Genomic DNA, 15,408 nt, shown 5'->3' on the forward strand with positions numbered 1-15,408 from the left:
AACGATGACTCTCGAATAAAATGACATATAATTTCACAATATATAATAGACTCCGCTACCCTCGATAAAAGGATTTTTCATAAAATATGTTAGGTAATTTTTAACCCTCTGCCTGTGTGTGGTCCACGGATGTAGCCCGCATAAGTACTACAATGGTAGTCGGTCACAAACTTATATCCTGCACCGTGCGGGCTTTTGTGACGTCAAACATCAGTTTTGAAAGGGTGGTTTGCTTTGCTTGCAGTGATATCCAAATATAATTAATCATCAACAACATTTTCACAATATTTTGAGTGTGGTCAAATCTCAAAAACTAAACGCGATTGAAAAAGTTCTTAGCTAACTACCCATTACGAAACTTACCGCAGGGTAAGGCAGAGAGAACAGAACGCCACACCAATCTGTCTTAAATTAAAAATAAAACACAACCACTTGAGTATATGTTATACTGTTCTGACTAGTTTCGGAAACTACAGATGCTCAATTACTCAATAATGTACTTCAAAAATCTCATAGTACATGCGTGGAGGTCTTCACCAAAATTTACATTTCTAATATCGCACAAAAAATCCTTTAAATGCTGTCCTTCCTTTATCTGTTCTGTTTACTGAACTCTATCAAAATCTTAATTAAAGTTACGACAAAACGTGACCAATCTTGTTTGAAACTAATATGAAATCATTAAATTTTGTACCAAAACGTTACAATTTTAGAATTTTTAATTCCTGGTTACTTAAAATCATTTATAATGGAAATTTAACGTTTTGGTGAGGACCTCCTCATGTGTTCTTGATATAAATGAATGAAGCTGTCGAATGACATACAATTTACAATTTTCTTCACGGAAAAAATACATTAGAGATGTTATATTCTCATTCCCGTCACGTGGTATGATTCAATAAGTAAGGACAGAATTTCAATGTAAAACTCAATTTATGTAAGGAGAATAATCCACTTTCGCTTTCACACTGTCCTTAAAGAATGATTACGTTACAAGAAAAAGTCCTCTTGGAAATTGAAACGTGTAATTTAGAGTTGAGAATTAAATGGAATTCTAATTTTATTCTCTGAGCCTCTATTTTCTTTGATAACAACATGACTGAGTATCGCAATAAATCTGAAATGAAAATATGAGCTCAGACATGATTTGTACATATAATATAACATAACATATAATATAATAATACGTTCATCACCTTGTGAGTTATATTTAACTTACGATGTCTTTGGTCAAGAAGTTTTGTAAGTTAAATATAATTCCAATCATGGATGGTATTTACGTTATGTGAATTGGATACGCTTCACGTTTGTATGTAATGTAAATGTATGCACTTTCTGTGTGGCCCCCTGGATAAATTACCGAAGTTGGCTTAGATTTTTCTCTGAAAACGAATACTTTGCATTGCATTGAAATGAAGACTGTATGCAGTCTGCTTACAGTTGTGGCTCCAAGGTTCGTTTTTTTTTTATTTGACAGTCAATATTTTAATTAATGATTTTGCTGCTCTTAAGTGCAGATGAGTTTTGTAACACATTGTGAAACACTTATCAAATTTGGAATGAGAATAAACCTGTGGTTAAATTAGTTCAATAAATAAAAGCAAATATCGTTTTAAATGTTTAATTTAAATGTGCAGTTAATTATCCTTGCAATCTTAAAAAGTATTACGAACTAGGAGCTATCATAGTTTACTAAATTTCTGAATGGATTTTGATAAAAATTGGCAATAATTTTAATTCATTTTGAGGTCTATATGATGGGTACTGAGAAAGGGGCGGTTAGTACTTTCTACATATATCCATGGCCTGGGGCCTAGAGCGGCCAAGACTGCAAATCCAACACTGACTGTTGTGTGTTAAAATGTATAATAAAATGTATATGTATAAAATGATGTACATATATACATACTACTAATGCTTGGTTGCATATAACTTGCCATATTACTAATAATCTATGGGCATATCAAAACAGTTGAGCTGAGTTAAACAAAAGTATAAAAATGAATACATAAATATTTATTGTAATAAAACTACAAAGGCGAAAGGAATAATGATAATTTTGCAACACAGCCCTGAATATTTTATTGAAGATTGAATTTATGGTCTGTGAAGAGATACCGCATGTTTATTTTAGGGTAGTTAGGAGTACTTATTTGTTATTTTACGGACGTTCAACTAAAAAAAGTATTGACATACTCCGATAATTTACAGATAATACTAACAACTTGTTAGTCAATAGATCCTTTTTTGTGACATAATAAAAACAAATGTCAGATTATTTTCAAGTACCTACCCTAAAACAAAAATTATATGTTTATTTATTTAAAAAATTGCATTTCATTATTTTAAATATAACATATTTTTGATAAAATAATTTAAAGCATTTTGAGTTTGTGCAAATACTTGTTCATAAATCTGGATTATCTCCAATTATGGGAGTTATTTTTCTCATTATTTTTTGACATCTCATCAAAGAAATGACTTGCCCAGACTTTCATATTCTTCTTCATCTTTGATGAGATATAAAAAAAAATCATAATTTAATTTCACCTCCCGCGTTTAATCAGAAAATATCGATCATATGGATTTTTTATTATTATTATTATTATCAGACACTAGATCATTCACCTTAAGGATGATTAACAATATACGAGTACATATATAAGGTGTCTTGACTTCTTTATTTTTCGTATAGAAATGGTAAAAGCTTCACCTCAGTTGAAACACCTGTAAATTTAAAAAAAAACTGGTTTCTACGTAATCAAACTGCTTAAAGGTTTGAAAATAGGCTCTTGCCTATTTTAATTAATTATTAAGGCCGTAGAATTCCAAATATTTGCAAAAATATTGATCTAGATTACGAATCACATCCCTCAAGAATTATGTAAGATAAACTGTTGCTTTGAATTCAAGCAATTAATTACTTATCGATTGGCGTATTCGTAAAAGAGACCCTGTTAATTTATATCTTTTGTAAAACTGCAGAGGTTAATTACTATCATTGGTGACAAAAATAAGGTTAATAATATAACAGTGTTAAATTTTACTATTTTATAAAATAAACTATTTAACTCAATTGTCCCTGGAAGCCCGTGAAACGTGAAGTATATTGATAATCTGTACACCTACATTCATTTGTACATGAACTGTATTGATTTCCTATTAATGAAAAAACTTTGCTATGAAAAATCCAAAATTCAAAGTCTGTGATTATTATTTGTCATTTTTATTTTTTCTTATTCTATTTGTCAAATAAGTATATGTGATGAAATTCGTTTAAAAAGTGCGGAATATGTACATTAATGTCATACGATATATTGTTTAATAAGAAAAAATCTGAAAAGAGTTTAATCTAGTAAATTTCGTAGGAAAATTTTGTGATACAAAAATATAAATGGGTCGAAGAGCTTCTAATTTAAGCACAAAAGGTTTATCACGATAATTGGACGTCGGCGTCACGGCGCGCGGCAGTCGGCCCAATAAATGGTGTCATATCGGGCGTCGATTTTAGAGTGGCAGCTGTCAAACGGCGCCATAAGCCCAGACAATACCTTTTAACAAAATTTAACGACCTCTCTTAAATCAACATCGTATTAAAATGATTAATTTTTCTCTTCAAATTAAGACAATTTTTCAAATGGTTTTCGCAAATATTTAAAAAAAAAATAAGTATGTTCAAAATACAAAAGTGTCACAACTTTATGTAAAATATCAAATGATAGAAGCTTCTTGAAAAAATATCCCTTTTCCATGCCATGATAGAAATATAAAAAAAGATTGTAGTACGGAGGATGTGTTTGTTCCGTTATCCGTCTCTTGTGATGTGGGCTGCCGGCTGACACGACATCGCTTTGGATGTATTCAAGATAATCTTCTTCTATCTGGGTTCTCTTCAAGAACAATTTAGTCATATGGGGAAGACAGCGAGGACGATTTTGGAATGCCCATGCTCAAAAGAATGCAAGGAAACTGTCTCGTATTGCTCTTCAAGAGAACCCAAACGGAAGAAGACCATCTGGAAGACCTCCAAAACGATGGCATGACAGCTAGCATTCCACATCACAAGATATAGATAGCAGAACAAACAGATTCAAAGATCTATAAAAAAGAAGAAGAAGGAGAATAAGGAGAAGAAATATTATCAATATTTTTATATTGTTGGGTAATATACCCAAAATAAAACAAGGTTTGATGGATTAAATTCTACATTTATTTATGTGTATGTTAATACGTAACGCGTTTCGTCTTCTTAGGACATTATTAAACTTGATAATGTCCTAAGAAGACGAAACGCGTCACGTATTAATATAAACATAAATAAATGTAGAATTCAATCCAACAAACCTTGTTTTATTTTGGATATATTACCCAACAATTCAATATGGTATTCTACCAACTGTCTGCAGTTACAATAAATATTTTTATATCCCAACTGGTTCATCTTTCCAGAAATGACGTTAAAAGTGTCATTAATCATATTGACAGCATATTAACAGTTCATACAACACTTGGCGCCATGATTCATGAAAGAGATCAAATTATTCATACATACGAGAGTATCATTTTACTAGGGTCGTTATCAAAGTATTTTTGTTCAGCCGGTCTCAGTAGGGGGTGGAAACGAAAATTGGCCAACATGGTTCATATTTTGGAACACAAAGTGCGTTCGTAATTTTATCGTAATTTTACCATAACTCTGAGCCAGATTTGGCATATTTATCATTATTTTAGTACTATATCTCGAAAATATAATGTATTTATATTTTAGTTTTAATTTGCCTTTTTAATGAGAGACCTAGATATACTCGTATAACAAGAAAGAAAACAAGACCAAATTAGAAACATTGAATATAATATAAATTAAATATCTCACATTTATTAAGTCTATTTTTGACTTTGGAGTCGTCATAAGAGAGATATTTATGTATAAAGTAAATATACATTAGTTAGGGTTGAAATGGAATAAAAATACTACAGTAAATTACTAACAAATTATTATTAAATATTCCGTATGTAGAAGTAATACATAATCAAAGTTTTTTACATATTCTGAAAAAAAAACATAGAAAAACATTATCTTAATAATTTAAGGTATTTTTTTTCTCGCAAAATATGTAAAAACTTCAATTGTATACTGTATTATATTCCTTTTACTTATGAAATGTCAAAAAAAAATTGTAATATGTTTATCGCATATTTTAATTATTATTTTTTTTTTTAAATCAATTCATACCCAATTATTTATTTACTTTTTTTTAAATGAAATATTCTTAACAAACTATTTTTTTAAATCATAGGGTAAAAAAATGCCTTTTTTATGTTTCAATAATTACTAAAAACTACTTCGTTGTATTTAAATCCAATATGCGTGGAATAATATCAAATAAGTCGTTATCTAATTCCGTTTTAAGATTCGATCATATAAAGCTAACCAGTCCCCAAAATTGATTACGTATTGCGTATTTCAAGCTCAAAATATGTTTGATAATTTGACATCAAAATTTTTCTGAAAATAAATATAAACTGAGGAAAAGTTACCACTCCGAATAATTCCTGAATCTTGAAATTTCACCACATGGCATTGAGATGTAGTTTGTTGTACGTACGTGGATATGCATACCATTGTAATGGTTTATCTGCTTGATAACTTGCTAGCTGCTGTATTGTGCATAAAAGAAGTCTTGTACAATAGTACATAGCCTGTAATCGTTTTTCTTTTGGTCATTCACAATGTCAGAACCACAAAGGACCGAAATCCTGCCCATGAACTCGTCTTTTTATCACTAGCGCGTGATACGCATTCGGGAACAATATACATCTATCTTCAATCGTTCTAAAATACCTGTAAAAAACGTTTATTTCCTTCCAAACTTTTGTTCACTAATCTTGGATTTGTCCACTTGGAAGTTACATAAAAAATTATATGTGTATTTATATATATAAATATATATATATATATATATATATATATATGTTATATATATATATATATATATATATATATATATATATATATATATATATATATATATATATATAATAATAATAATAATAAAACCCTTATCCGCACCTCAATGGTGCATAGGGCACTGCGTCATATAAACGCAGTGTTATCTTGATCGTTTACACATGAAGGAAGGGTGATCAGCCCTCCGCTTCAGGTACCAGTCCAGGGTAATATTAAATAAATATATTTATATTATCCACTGACACTTCGTGATGGAATTGCATTTTTATTATATTATTAGATTAAAACCAATATTTTTAGCTTTTCCACTTTTTTATTTGACCAGCGACCGGGTTTCGTCGTTACCGACATCAGTTTATAGACCAAAAATATTGGTTTTAATCTAATAATATATTTGAATAAATATGACAGTGAAAAAATCACTTATATTATACCCCCCTTGGGAATCGAACCCGGGACCTCCAGAACGGTAGCCGAGCGTGCTGACCATTACACTACGGAGGCGGACATATATATATATAAATATTTATGTATATATATATACATATATATATACATATATATATATATATATATATATATATATATATATATATATATATATATATATATATATAAATCTATATATATATTTATATATATATATATATATATATATATATATATATATATATATATATATATATATATATATATATATATATATATATATGTGTGTGTGTGTGTGTGTGTGTGTGTGTGTGTGTGTGTGTGTGTGTTTGCGTGTAGGTACAACATTCAACTTAAAGTTACATAATGCTATATTATATTTATTAATGTAAAAAAGACACCTAACGTATTTGCATGACAAAACAACGATGAATATAATTTTCAATGCCATTTTATTCAGCTGAAATTAATTGTAAATTCATGTTCCTAACGACACAACAACACATTGGAGAAAAGAAAACATTTAGAGAAAATTGTTACAAAATAAAAATAAAACAATACGTACATTAATAAATGTGTATACTTTTTTTTTATTCCCTTATAATGGATATTTTGTTTTATACAATGAGTGAAGAAAGAATAGTATTTTTTGTGAAACAGGGTCAGGTGTCGGAATAATCGGTGGATATGCATAAGGAGATGAATGAATGAGGAAAAGATAGATTGATGTGGCGTTCTATTATCTCTGCCTACCCCTGCGGCGTAATGGTTAGTTATTTAGTTATATTTCTTAAAAATACTGTTTTAGGGGGACTGATATGGACTTGGAATCAAAACAGGTTATACATCCTTTCAAAAAGGGGTTCTCGCTACAATAATACCACAATTTGTCACTCAATATTATATAGGGGAGGATTATTTACTTGCTTAAAGGTTGGGCTGGGTAGGTACATTAAAAACATTAACATTCAAAAATCCATCATCCATGTACCTTTTATTTTTTTATCAATACATCGCCTCTCTAAGGGGTTGTCAATGAGTTCAGTTTTTTATTTAATAATTAAATGTTACTTGTAAAAAAAATGTAATAAAAATGTTTATAATAATAACTAGAGTGTCAATTTTCTATGCGCTGTAGATTATTTAAATCGATTTTTTCAGACCAAAATAAAATCAGATTTTTTTGTTGCTATAAACGCCGCTTTTAATATGGAAGATTTATCCGTTACATTTTAAAATAAAAAACGAAATACAAAAGCTTATGATAATGTCATCTTTATAATTTATTGCGTTACTAACCCCTTAAATATATTAGTAATGTTTTCAGAGGGGTAAGAATCCTAATATCGTCAAATGACCAGAAATATCAAAATATTGGTGTGAAAAGTAAATTAATATAAAAATATCAATATCGTGTTTTCACAGCGTCTCCTAGTATTTAAAATAATTTGGGAAGAATCTTGCATATATTTCATTTAGGTCTTTTCTTAATAAAATTTAAAAAACTCAACTCAACTATACCACACATGGTGCCGAGAACTCGCATGTGAGAGATAGTGTCAATCGAGAATAAATACAACTTTTAAAAAATTGAGTTGTTATCTTGTTTTGATTGTGTGTTTGTCAATCATGGGTGGAATGGTGAATGTTACATGTGTATAAAGTAATCATTTAAAGCAGCCTAAGACCTGTAAATCTGTATTCATGCAAATATCCCGACTTCCATATTCTTTTTCATCAATAATAAAAATATATCTGTTAAGTGAACAAAACTCAAGAATTGTGAAAAAAACTTAGGACACACTCAAAATATTGAGTTTTATCCGCAGTTGATTTAAAAGCAAATAAAATCCCATACTGTTTTACTCAATTTGAAAGAAAAAAAGTAAATATGACATATTGTAGTATTAGTTATTTCTATGGTAATTATATTTGAAAAATATTGCTTGTCTCATGTGTCGGTAAAAGGAAACATTACCTTTCGTAAGTTGTTTGATTTTACGGGGTGAAATAATGACCTTTTGCGAAAAGGACAGATGTTGAGAAATACAATATTCAATCCCCTGAAAACGTATTTAAAAAGTCAGCAGAATATAGCTCACCGGGCGTGAGTGACAACATGATTTATTAAACGGCATTTTAATCTAACGGTTTGATTTTTTCATTAGCAATGAGGGTAATGGAGACTTATATTTATTGTCTAGATATATGTATAAATGTACAAAAATAATATAAGAATAGATGATATAATAAAATATTTACGTGAATTACGTATTGTAGAAAGTCATTAAAATAGCATCCAGAAGAATTTTGTCATTAAGAAAAATAGTACCTACTACACTTTGTCGGCATATAAAAACATAGAATATATTTTTTTGAAAAATAAACTCGTTTGTCAATCTGAATAATATTGAACTCCGGATAGCATTGAATAAAACCGAAATATTTTGTTCGGTAATTTTTATCCCCATAAAATTATTATAGGTTAGTAAGTATACAGTATATATTTGATGTACATATAACAGGTTTTCCTTATAAAAAAAACACAATACCTTTTTCAAACAAAACAATATTTTGAAAAATAAGAGATTACAGAAATAAATAAAAAAAAACAGTTAAATTTTAGTCTTAATATGATTTTAAGTTTTTAATTAGATATTGGTTAAAAAATATTTTTCACCAAACGGGAATCGTTTTGTTGAAGTAGAAAATTATTTATTTATTTATTTTTTATTCATTTAATATATTTACATTTTTATTTATAACATTTGAATCATTTATACATATGGAGAACTTTTATATTTCGATTCGCTGTGCCTCTCCATAAAAGAGTCTGTGCTCTTGTGCTTGGAAAGGGACTTATGTACACTCGTGGTTTAATGTTATATAATAAAAGATATAATAGTTTTTTTTTATTTTTTTTTTAAGATTTAAATGTATGGAGCTTTATTTTTTTTCATAAGGATTTTTATATCATCTATTTTTTTAATTTCTTTAGGGAGTTTATTGAAATGTTTCATTGCCAAATATTTTAAGTTTTGCTGAAATTGCTTGGTGTTGCATTTTGGAGTAGAAAAATCGTTTGAGAATCTCGATGATAATTTTTTGTTAAATTTAAATAGTTGTCACCCTTTAGTATTTGAAAAACTGCGGTTTTTTTATAAATGGATTCTATATTTGGGACTTGAAATTTTTTAAATAATAATTTTGTTGGAAATATGTTTTTTTTTTCAAGATAACTTTAATTATGGTTTTCTGTACTATTTTCACTGAGTTCAGTATGTTGTTCAGTATATTATGTACATACATTTTTTTATTGAAACACTTTTCTACATTAATACAATTTTGTAACATTATTATTAATATTAAATGGAAATCAATTTTGCTTTAAGTTATTAGAAAAATTAATTTCCCACACAAAATATAATTTGTAACTGTTTTTTATTAAATGCGGATTTGATACGCAAATCATCGAAAATCGCCACTAAACACATACGTGAACGTAAATGTTTTGATTACAACTTTCAAATTGCATACAAAAGTTTTCAAAGTTACCCAGACTTGAATATAGTCAGATAATCAAAGGGCTTACCGATAAGGCGTCATGAGTTGTCCGGAATTCAGTATTTTCACTCAGAGAGTTTCAGAAAACAAACAAAAAAATGTAGTTTTGTAAATAGTGCCACACTTCACTCAGTGTTTTAGTAAATTAAATAAATATGCCCATTTCATCAAAGATTGTTTACGAACATCTGGAAACAAAAGTATAACCGACTTACATAAATCAGAACTGATTCTTTTACAACAACTGTTTATAACTCAAGGAATGCTAATTATAGATTGTTGTATTTATTTGTTTGTCTAGAAGAATCATTTAAGCAAGGATGATAGACACAAGACACGTTGAACATAATTTTCTTTTTACTTTGTTTTTACGCATAGTTTGTTAAACTTTAGAAAAATACGCGATGAAAACGAGAAAATTAAAACTTTCCACAAAATATTACGTTAGAAAAATACAATGCATCAAAATTAAGCAATCTCCAAGAAAACATCTGGAAAGGCAGGGAAACATATTGTAGCCAAATATTGAAATTTGATCGTAACTATTTCACTCCGATATGTATTTTAGTTTTATTCTAACTATTGTTAATTTAAAAGCATGTTGTATTTATAAAATCTTTGATTTTTATACTGCAATCGATTAAACGGAAATTAAATCAATTAAAAATTAAACACATTAAAAGTACGAAAGTTTTGTTTATGTAGTCATATACATTAATAAACGTGTTTCTTGTATGTTCAAACAATTTCCCGCGCTTTGTTGCTAGAGGAAGTATTCATTAAAGGTTAGAAAATGAATTTAGAAGTAGGTACCGTAATTTCACTAATTTAGTGTACATTCACTTGCACCCCGGGTAACATTTATGATGTTAATTTCCGATTAAACTCTTATCGACAGTTCGATTTGGGCTTGTGGGTTCCGCTGTAGCACTGGGCACTGCTTAACGCCGGTGTCGATCACCTACTGAAGTAATCTACTCACACTAACTATGCTCTAACTCCGATAATCCGTCTAACCCCTCCGCCCGTCTCTAGTAAACACGAGTAGGTACTGAGAGCAGACTGAACCAAAGCGCGCCAAAAGCGTCCTGTCGCGCGGTGATACTATACGTCACGAGCGTTGCCGACTTTTCCCGATGTTCCCCTTCTACTCTACTGGATTCCCGGCATTGAAATCTTAAGGGCTTTCTAAACTACCTAAATTAATTCTCGAATTGAACGACGGATCATCCGGTTTGTCTATGAGTTTTTTTTGGCGGTAAATCCGATCGAAATGGGTTTTCTACTAGTACGGAAATTTGTGTTAGAGTTGGAGTGATGTCGAATTCTCATTATTTTCCGTACAATACAGAATGTTTCCCAAACACAAATTCTAACAATTTACTAAGTTTTCGGCTCTTTTAGTAACTATAGTTAAAAGTATGCTCGTGTGATTATATTAATACCAAATATCAGAATAATTTCGAAAATTTTATCAAAAATGATGTTATCCGGGAAAAGTTGTGAAAATATAATGTATGCACAAAAAAGTATTTTATTTTGGATACATGAATTTTAAAATGAATTGGAAAATTCACCTTAATTGCATATTTAAAGAATATATAAAAATATGAAAAACAGAAATCCGCTCCTCTATAGCAGTGGTTCCCAATTATTTTTTCCTGCGTACCACTTAGAGAAAGTCCTCAAACTCGCGTACCTCTTATTGCGGGAGTGATAAAAAATATAATAAAAATATTTATTACAATCAATGTAGTTCTAGTGACGACGAAATTATTTCTTGAATGTTTTTCGCAGATGCTTTGTGGCAAATTTTATAAACTTTATAAAATAAAACAACTTTTCTACGCAAACACAATAAAAACAACATTTAGGGGCTTTTAAATCATATTTTCATATGGTGTACGGAGTGCATGGAAGTTTTTGGTAATTAAGGAAAGGAAGGGTAATTAACTATAAGTATTTAAATTTTTTAGAATTTAGTACATAAACCCTGATGACGAGAAGGTTCTTGCCGAAACCGCTTAGATAAAGTTGTTTTATTTTATAACAGTGAAATTAGTTTAATATGACAAATGTGCCCGTTTTATTTGCAAAACTCCGAAAAATGTGGTTGATTTTTGGTCTGCTTCGGTCTCAAGTCGTCTTCAGTTGAAGCCTGTGACGATGTTTAGTTTTAAAGTTTGTTTGTCGTGTAACACATTATAGTGTAATGGCTATACTTATCGACTAAAAATATATTTCGGTAATTGTTGTTTGCATGATTACTTTTCATTTTTTAAATTATTTTAAACAAGAGATTGTCGCGGGCACAGCTTGATGCAACTTTGCGTACCCCTGATTAGGAAACACTCCTCTATAGCATTGCTTTAAAAAATGATGGATTTATATTATTTCACTAATAAAACACAACAACTTTTTTAATAAATTTTAACGACGAAAACTCAATTTAAATACTTATAAATCACAATAAAGTTTTTGTTTTATATCAAATTACTCACACACTTATATTTGCTCCTCTTTATATCACTGATACGAATGTTTCCTAATCCCTTTGTCTCAGTCGAATTCACTATTGATTCGATCGCATACGTTGTAATCAATCATGCACGCCGCACGCCTTACTTACACATATCCTAGACCTTAAGATTTTTTATTTATTTTATTCCTCACTTGTAGGAAAATTTTCCTGACTAACATCACCAATCTAATGTCTTGAACTAACAGTATCAGAACGAGTAAAAGGGGCACTTTGTAAAAACGTGGTTCTCGTGCAGTACGAGTATTTGATTTCAATCGGAGAAAAACCTACCGTAATAAACCTACACTGTTACGTTACTCATCTAATCATACTTTGTTTTCTTTTATGTACTCCTGGTCTATTTTACTCAATTATATATGTTCTTCAAACCCTTATCCGCACCCAATGGTGCATAGGGCATTGCATCATGTACAAGCAGTGTTATCTTGATTGTTAACACATGAAAAAAAGTGATCAGCCCTGCCCTTCAGGTACCAGTCCGGTGTAATACTGAATAAATATTTTAATGAAAAATCACTTATATTTATTTAACCCCCCCCCCTCTGAGAGTCGAACCCGGGACTTCCTTCTTGGTTACGATCAAGTAAGCGATTTTCCATCGAAGTATTTATTGAAATCAACCTGGACATATTTCCTTCAAGACAACACCGTGTCAATACGATTGTAGTGCCCTATGCACGATTGGGTGTGGGTGATGTAAGAAATCTTATAATTTTCGTGCCTTAAAGCTAAGATCCCGAACGTTCCAATTAGAACGCGAATGGCCGCGCTAGGGACTAAACATCTTTCCGTGCTCAATTTTTTTAAAAATCGTACATTGTAATTTAAAAAACTGATTGACTTTTTTAAGAATACTTATATATATTGAAAAAATATAAATAATATTTAAACTCCTTACCTTTTAATAAGTATTTTCTTTTTAAAACCGTATATTTATTTCGGTAAAAGTGCCGGGTTGTGGTCCCTTGGTTAGTGTCGTGGACTCTTGAGTCAGAGTTTCTGGGTTCCAACCCACTCTACCACAATTTGATACCTATTTCTAATAATGAGTTGCTCAGGCTCACAGAAATAGTATGAAATAAAAGTATTAAAAAAATCAATACAATCACTGTATTTCAAGCAAAAAAATCAATTACGCCAAATGTTACCTGGGTTTAAAGTTAAAAAGTTGCGATTTATCGTATGTTGGGCCTTAAGTAACAAAATCAAATTATCTGTAAGCAGTAGGATTTGTCCTATCGTTCGAATACCGTTCACAGTTCGTGCCACGCTGAATTTCATCCCATGTTCGACTACTAATTCGTGAATATGCTGGCAATTGCATAATGGATGTGCCCTCGGTATGGTGTATATAAGCACTTACTATGACACTACATGCGGGTACATACCTATTTCACGCACGGTGATGCGATGAAGTGAAATAAATGAACATTAGCGGCGCGTATGAAAGCACCTTGATTTTCAATAACGCATTGCTATATGGTGAACTGAACACACATCGCTCACTATTTTTAACAACGTCATATATCAAAAATCGTAAATTTTCAGTTGTGCATGTTTTTGGAATGCCCAGAAAATGTACATCCCAGCAAAAGCGGAATATATTTAACTTAATATTTACTTTAATAAGAAAAGGTATTGTTTAATTATTTTTTAAATATACTAAATATTTTTCAAATGAAGAAAAAATATTCAGGTTTTACCTAAAAAGATCTGTTGCGCTGTAAAAAGTTCAATAAGTGGCTTGATGTTTATTTTTAATATATTTCATTATTTTTTTAAACTTTAAAAACGATCTCCTGAAAAATCAAGTTTTTTGATATATGACGTTGTTCAAAGGAATGAGCGATATGTGACTGTCAGATAGTTATTGTTAAAATAATGTGTCAATCTTGAACTTCGACGCGTCGCGGCGCATTGTAAATTATGTTATTAGTAGGTGTAGATGTACTACTTAATGGTGGGGACTGACCGGAGCCATTTCGTCGTAACGTAACACGTTACGATGCGAGCATTCGTATAGTCAGTACAGCGAGCCGAGCGCTCCATCCATAGGAGCGCTCGCCGCGAGCGATGTTACGACGAAATGTTCCGGTCAGTCACTACCGAAGGGCGTTTGTCCACTACACGGAATTTTACCGTCCGGCACGTCAGTTAGCGTTTTAAAACGACGATTGGCTTGTGCTTTTATCCATCTTTTTTCGGATCGGTGCTCTTGATCGGTGCGTGAACACGTTGCGCGTAAATTCGATCACGCTAAACTGTCGTAATCGTTTTCATTTTTCAAAACCGGATTCCCGAACGGTCAAATTCCGGGTAGTGGACAATCGCCCTAAGGCCCAATATACGATAAATAACCACTTAATTTTCTTTAAACCCAGGTAACATTTGACGTATGTAATTTAATTTTTTGCTTAAAATACCGTTTTTTTATTGAAAAAATTAGCTTTTTGAAATACATATCGCTCATTTGGTGCAACAATGACGTAATTACCCTTTTTTAACAAGTTAAATATGTCAAAATGTGCGGAAATACTATTTATATCGGGTGAAACATCAGCAGAATTGATTTTGTGGTGAAATGCTGTGAGATGGCGCGAGCGTCATTGTAGAATTGAGTAAAATGGCACCATTTCTGTTGCTACAACGTCTGAATGGCATCTCCTGTTATATATATATTTCAATATTTTTCAATATACATTCTAAAAGAAGTAGAAATCCAATATACGTATATTAAAATAATAATAATAATAATGCGCGCGGAAACACGTCCGACCTTTAGCGCTGCCGTTTGCGTTCTGAATTTTAACGATTGATATCTCAGCCTTAAAATTCTTCTAACTCTTATCCCCACCCAATGATGTATAGGGCACTGCGTCGTATCGAAGTAACCTCTGCCTTGTTG

At 30.7% G+C, this 15,408-nt stretch overlaps 1 protein-coding gene across 2 annotated transcripts in view; it reads right to left on the minus strand.

Annotated features, from left to right (window-relative positions):
- Positions 1 to 10,927, minus strand: part of superdeath (Suppressor of ER stress-induced death) — a 32,785-nt gene extending 21,858 nt beyond the window's left edge. Inside the window, exons 1-2 of one of the 2 annotated variants that reach the window (XM_088269737.1) lie at positions 10,775 to 10,927; positions 9,990 to 10,149 (exon numbers count right to left, since the gene is read on the minus strand). The gene's annotated coding sequence lies outside the window, so the exon portion shown is untranslated. The remainder of the gene's footprint in view (positions 1 to 9,989; positions 10,150 to 10,774) is intronic. The other variant, XM_088269738.1, reaches the window with a different exon arrangement.
- Positions 10,928 to 15,408: the final 4,481 nt, after the last annotated feature.

The sequence above is a fragment of the Brachycentrus maculatus genome, unplaced genomic scaffold (assembly GCF_059751285.1).
Source record: "Brachycentrus maculatus isolate JH-2025_06_01 unplaced genomic scaffold, ASM5975128v1 h1tg000362l, whole genome shotgun sequence".
NCBI classification, from domain to species: domain Eukaryota; kingdom Metazoa; phylum Arthropoda; class Insecta; order Trichoptera; family Brachycentridae; genus Brachycentrus; species Brachycentrus maculatus.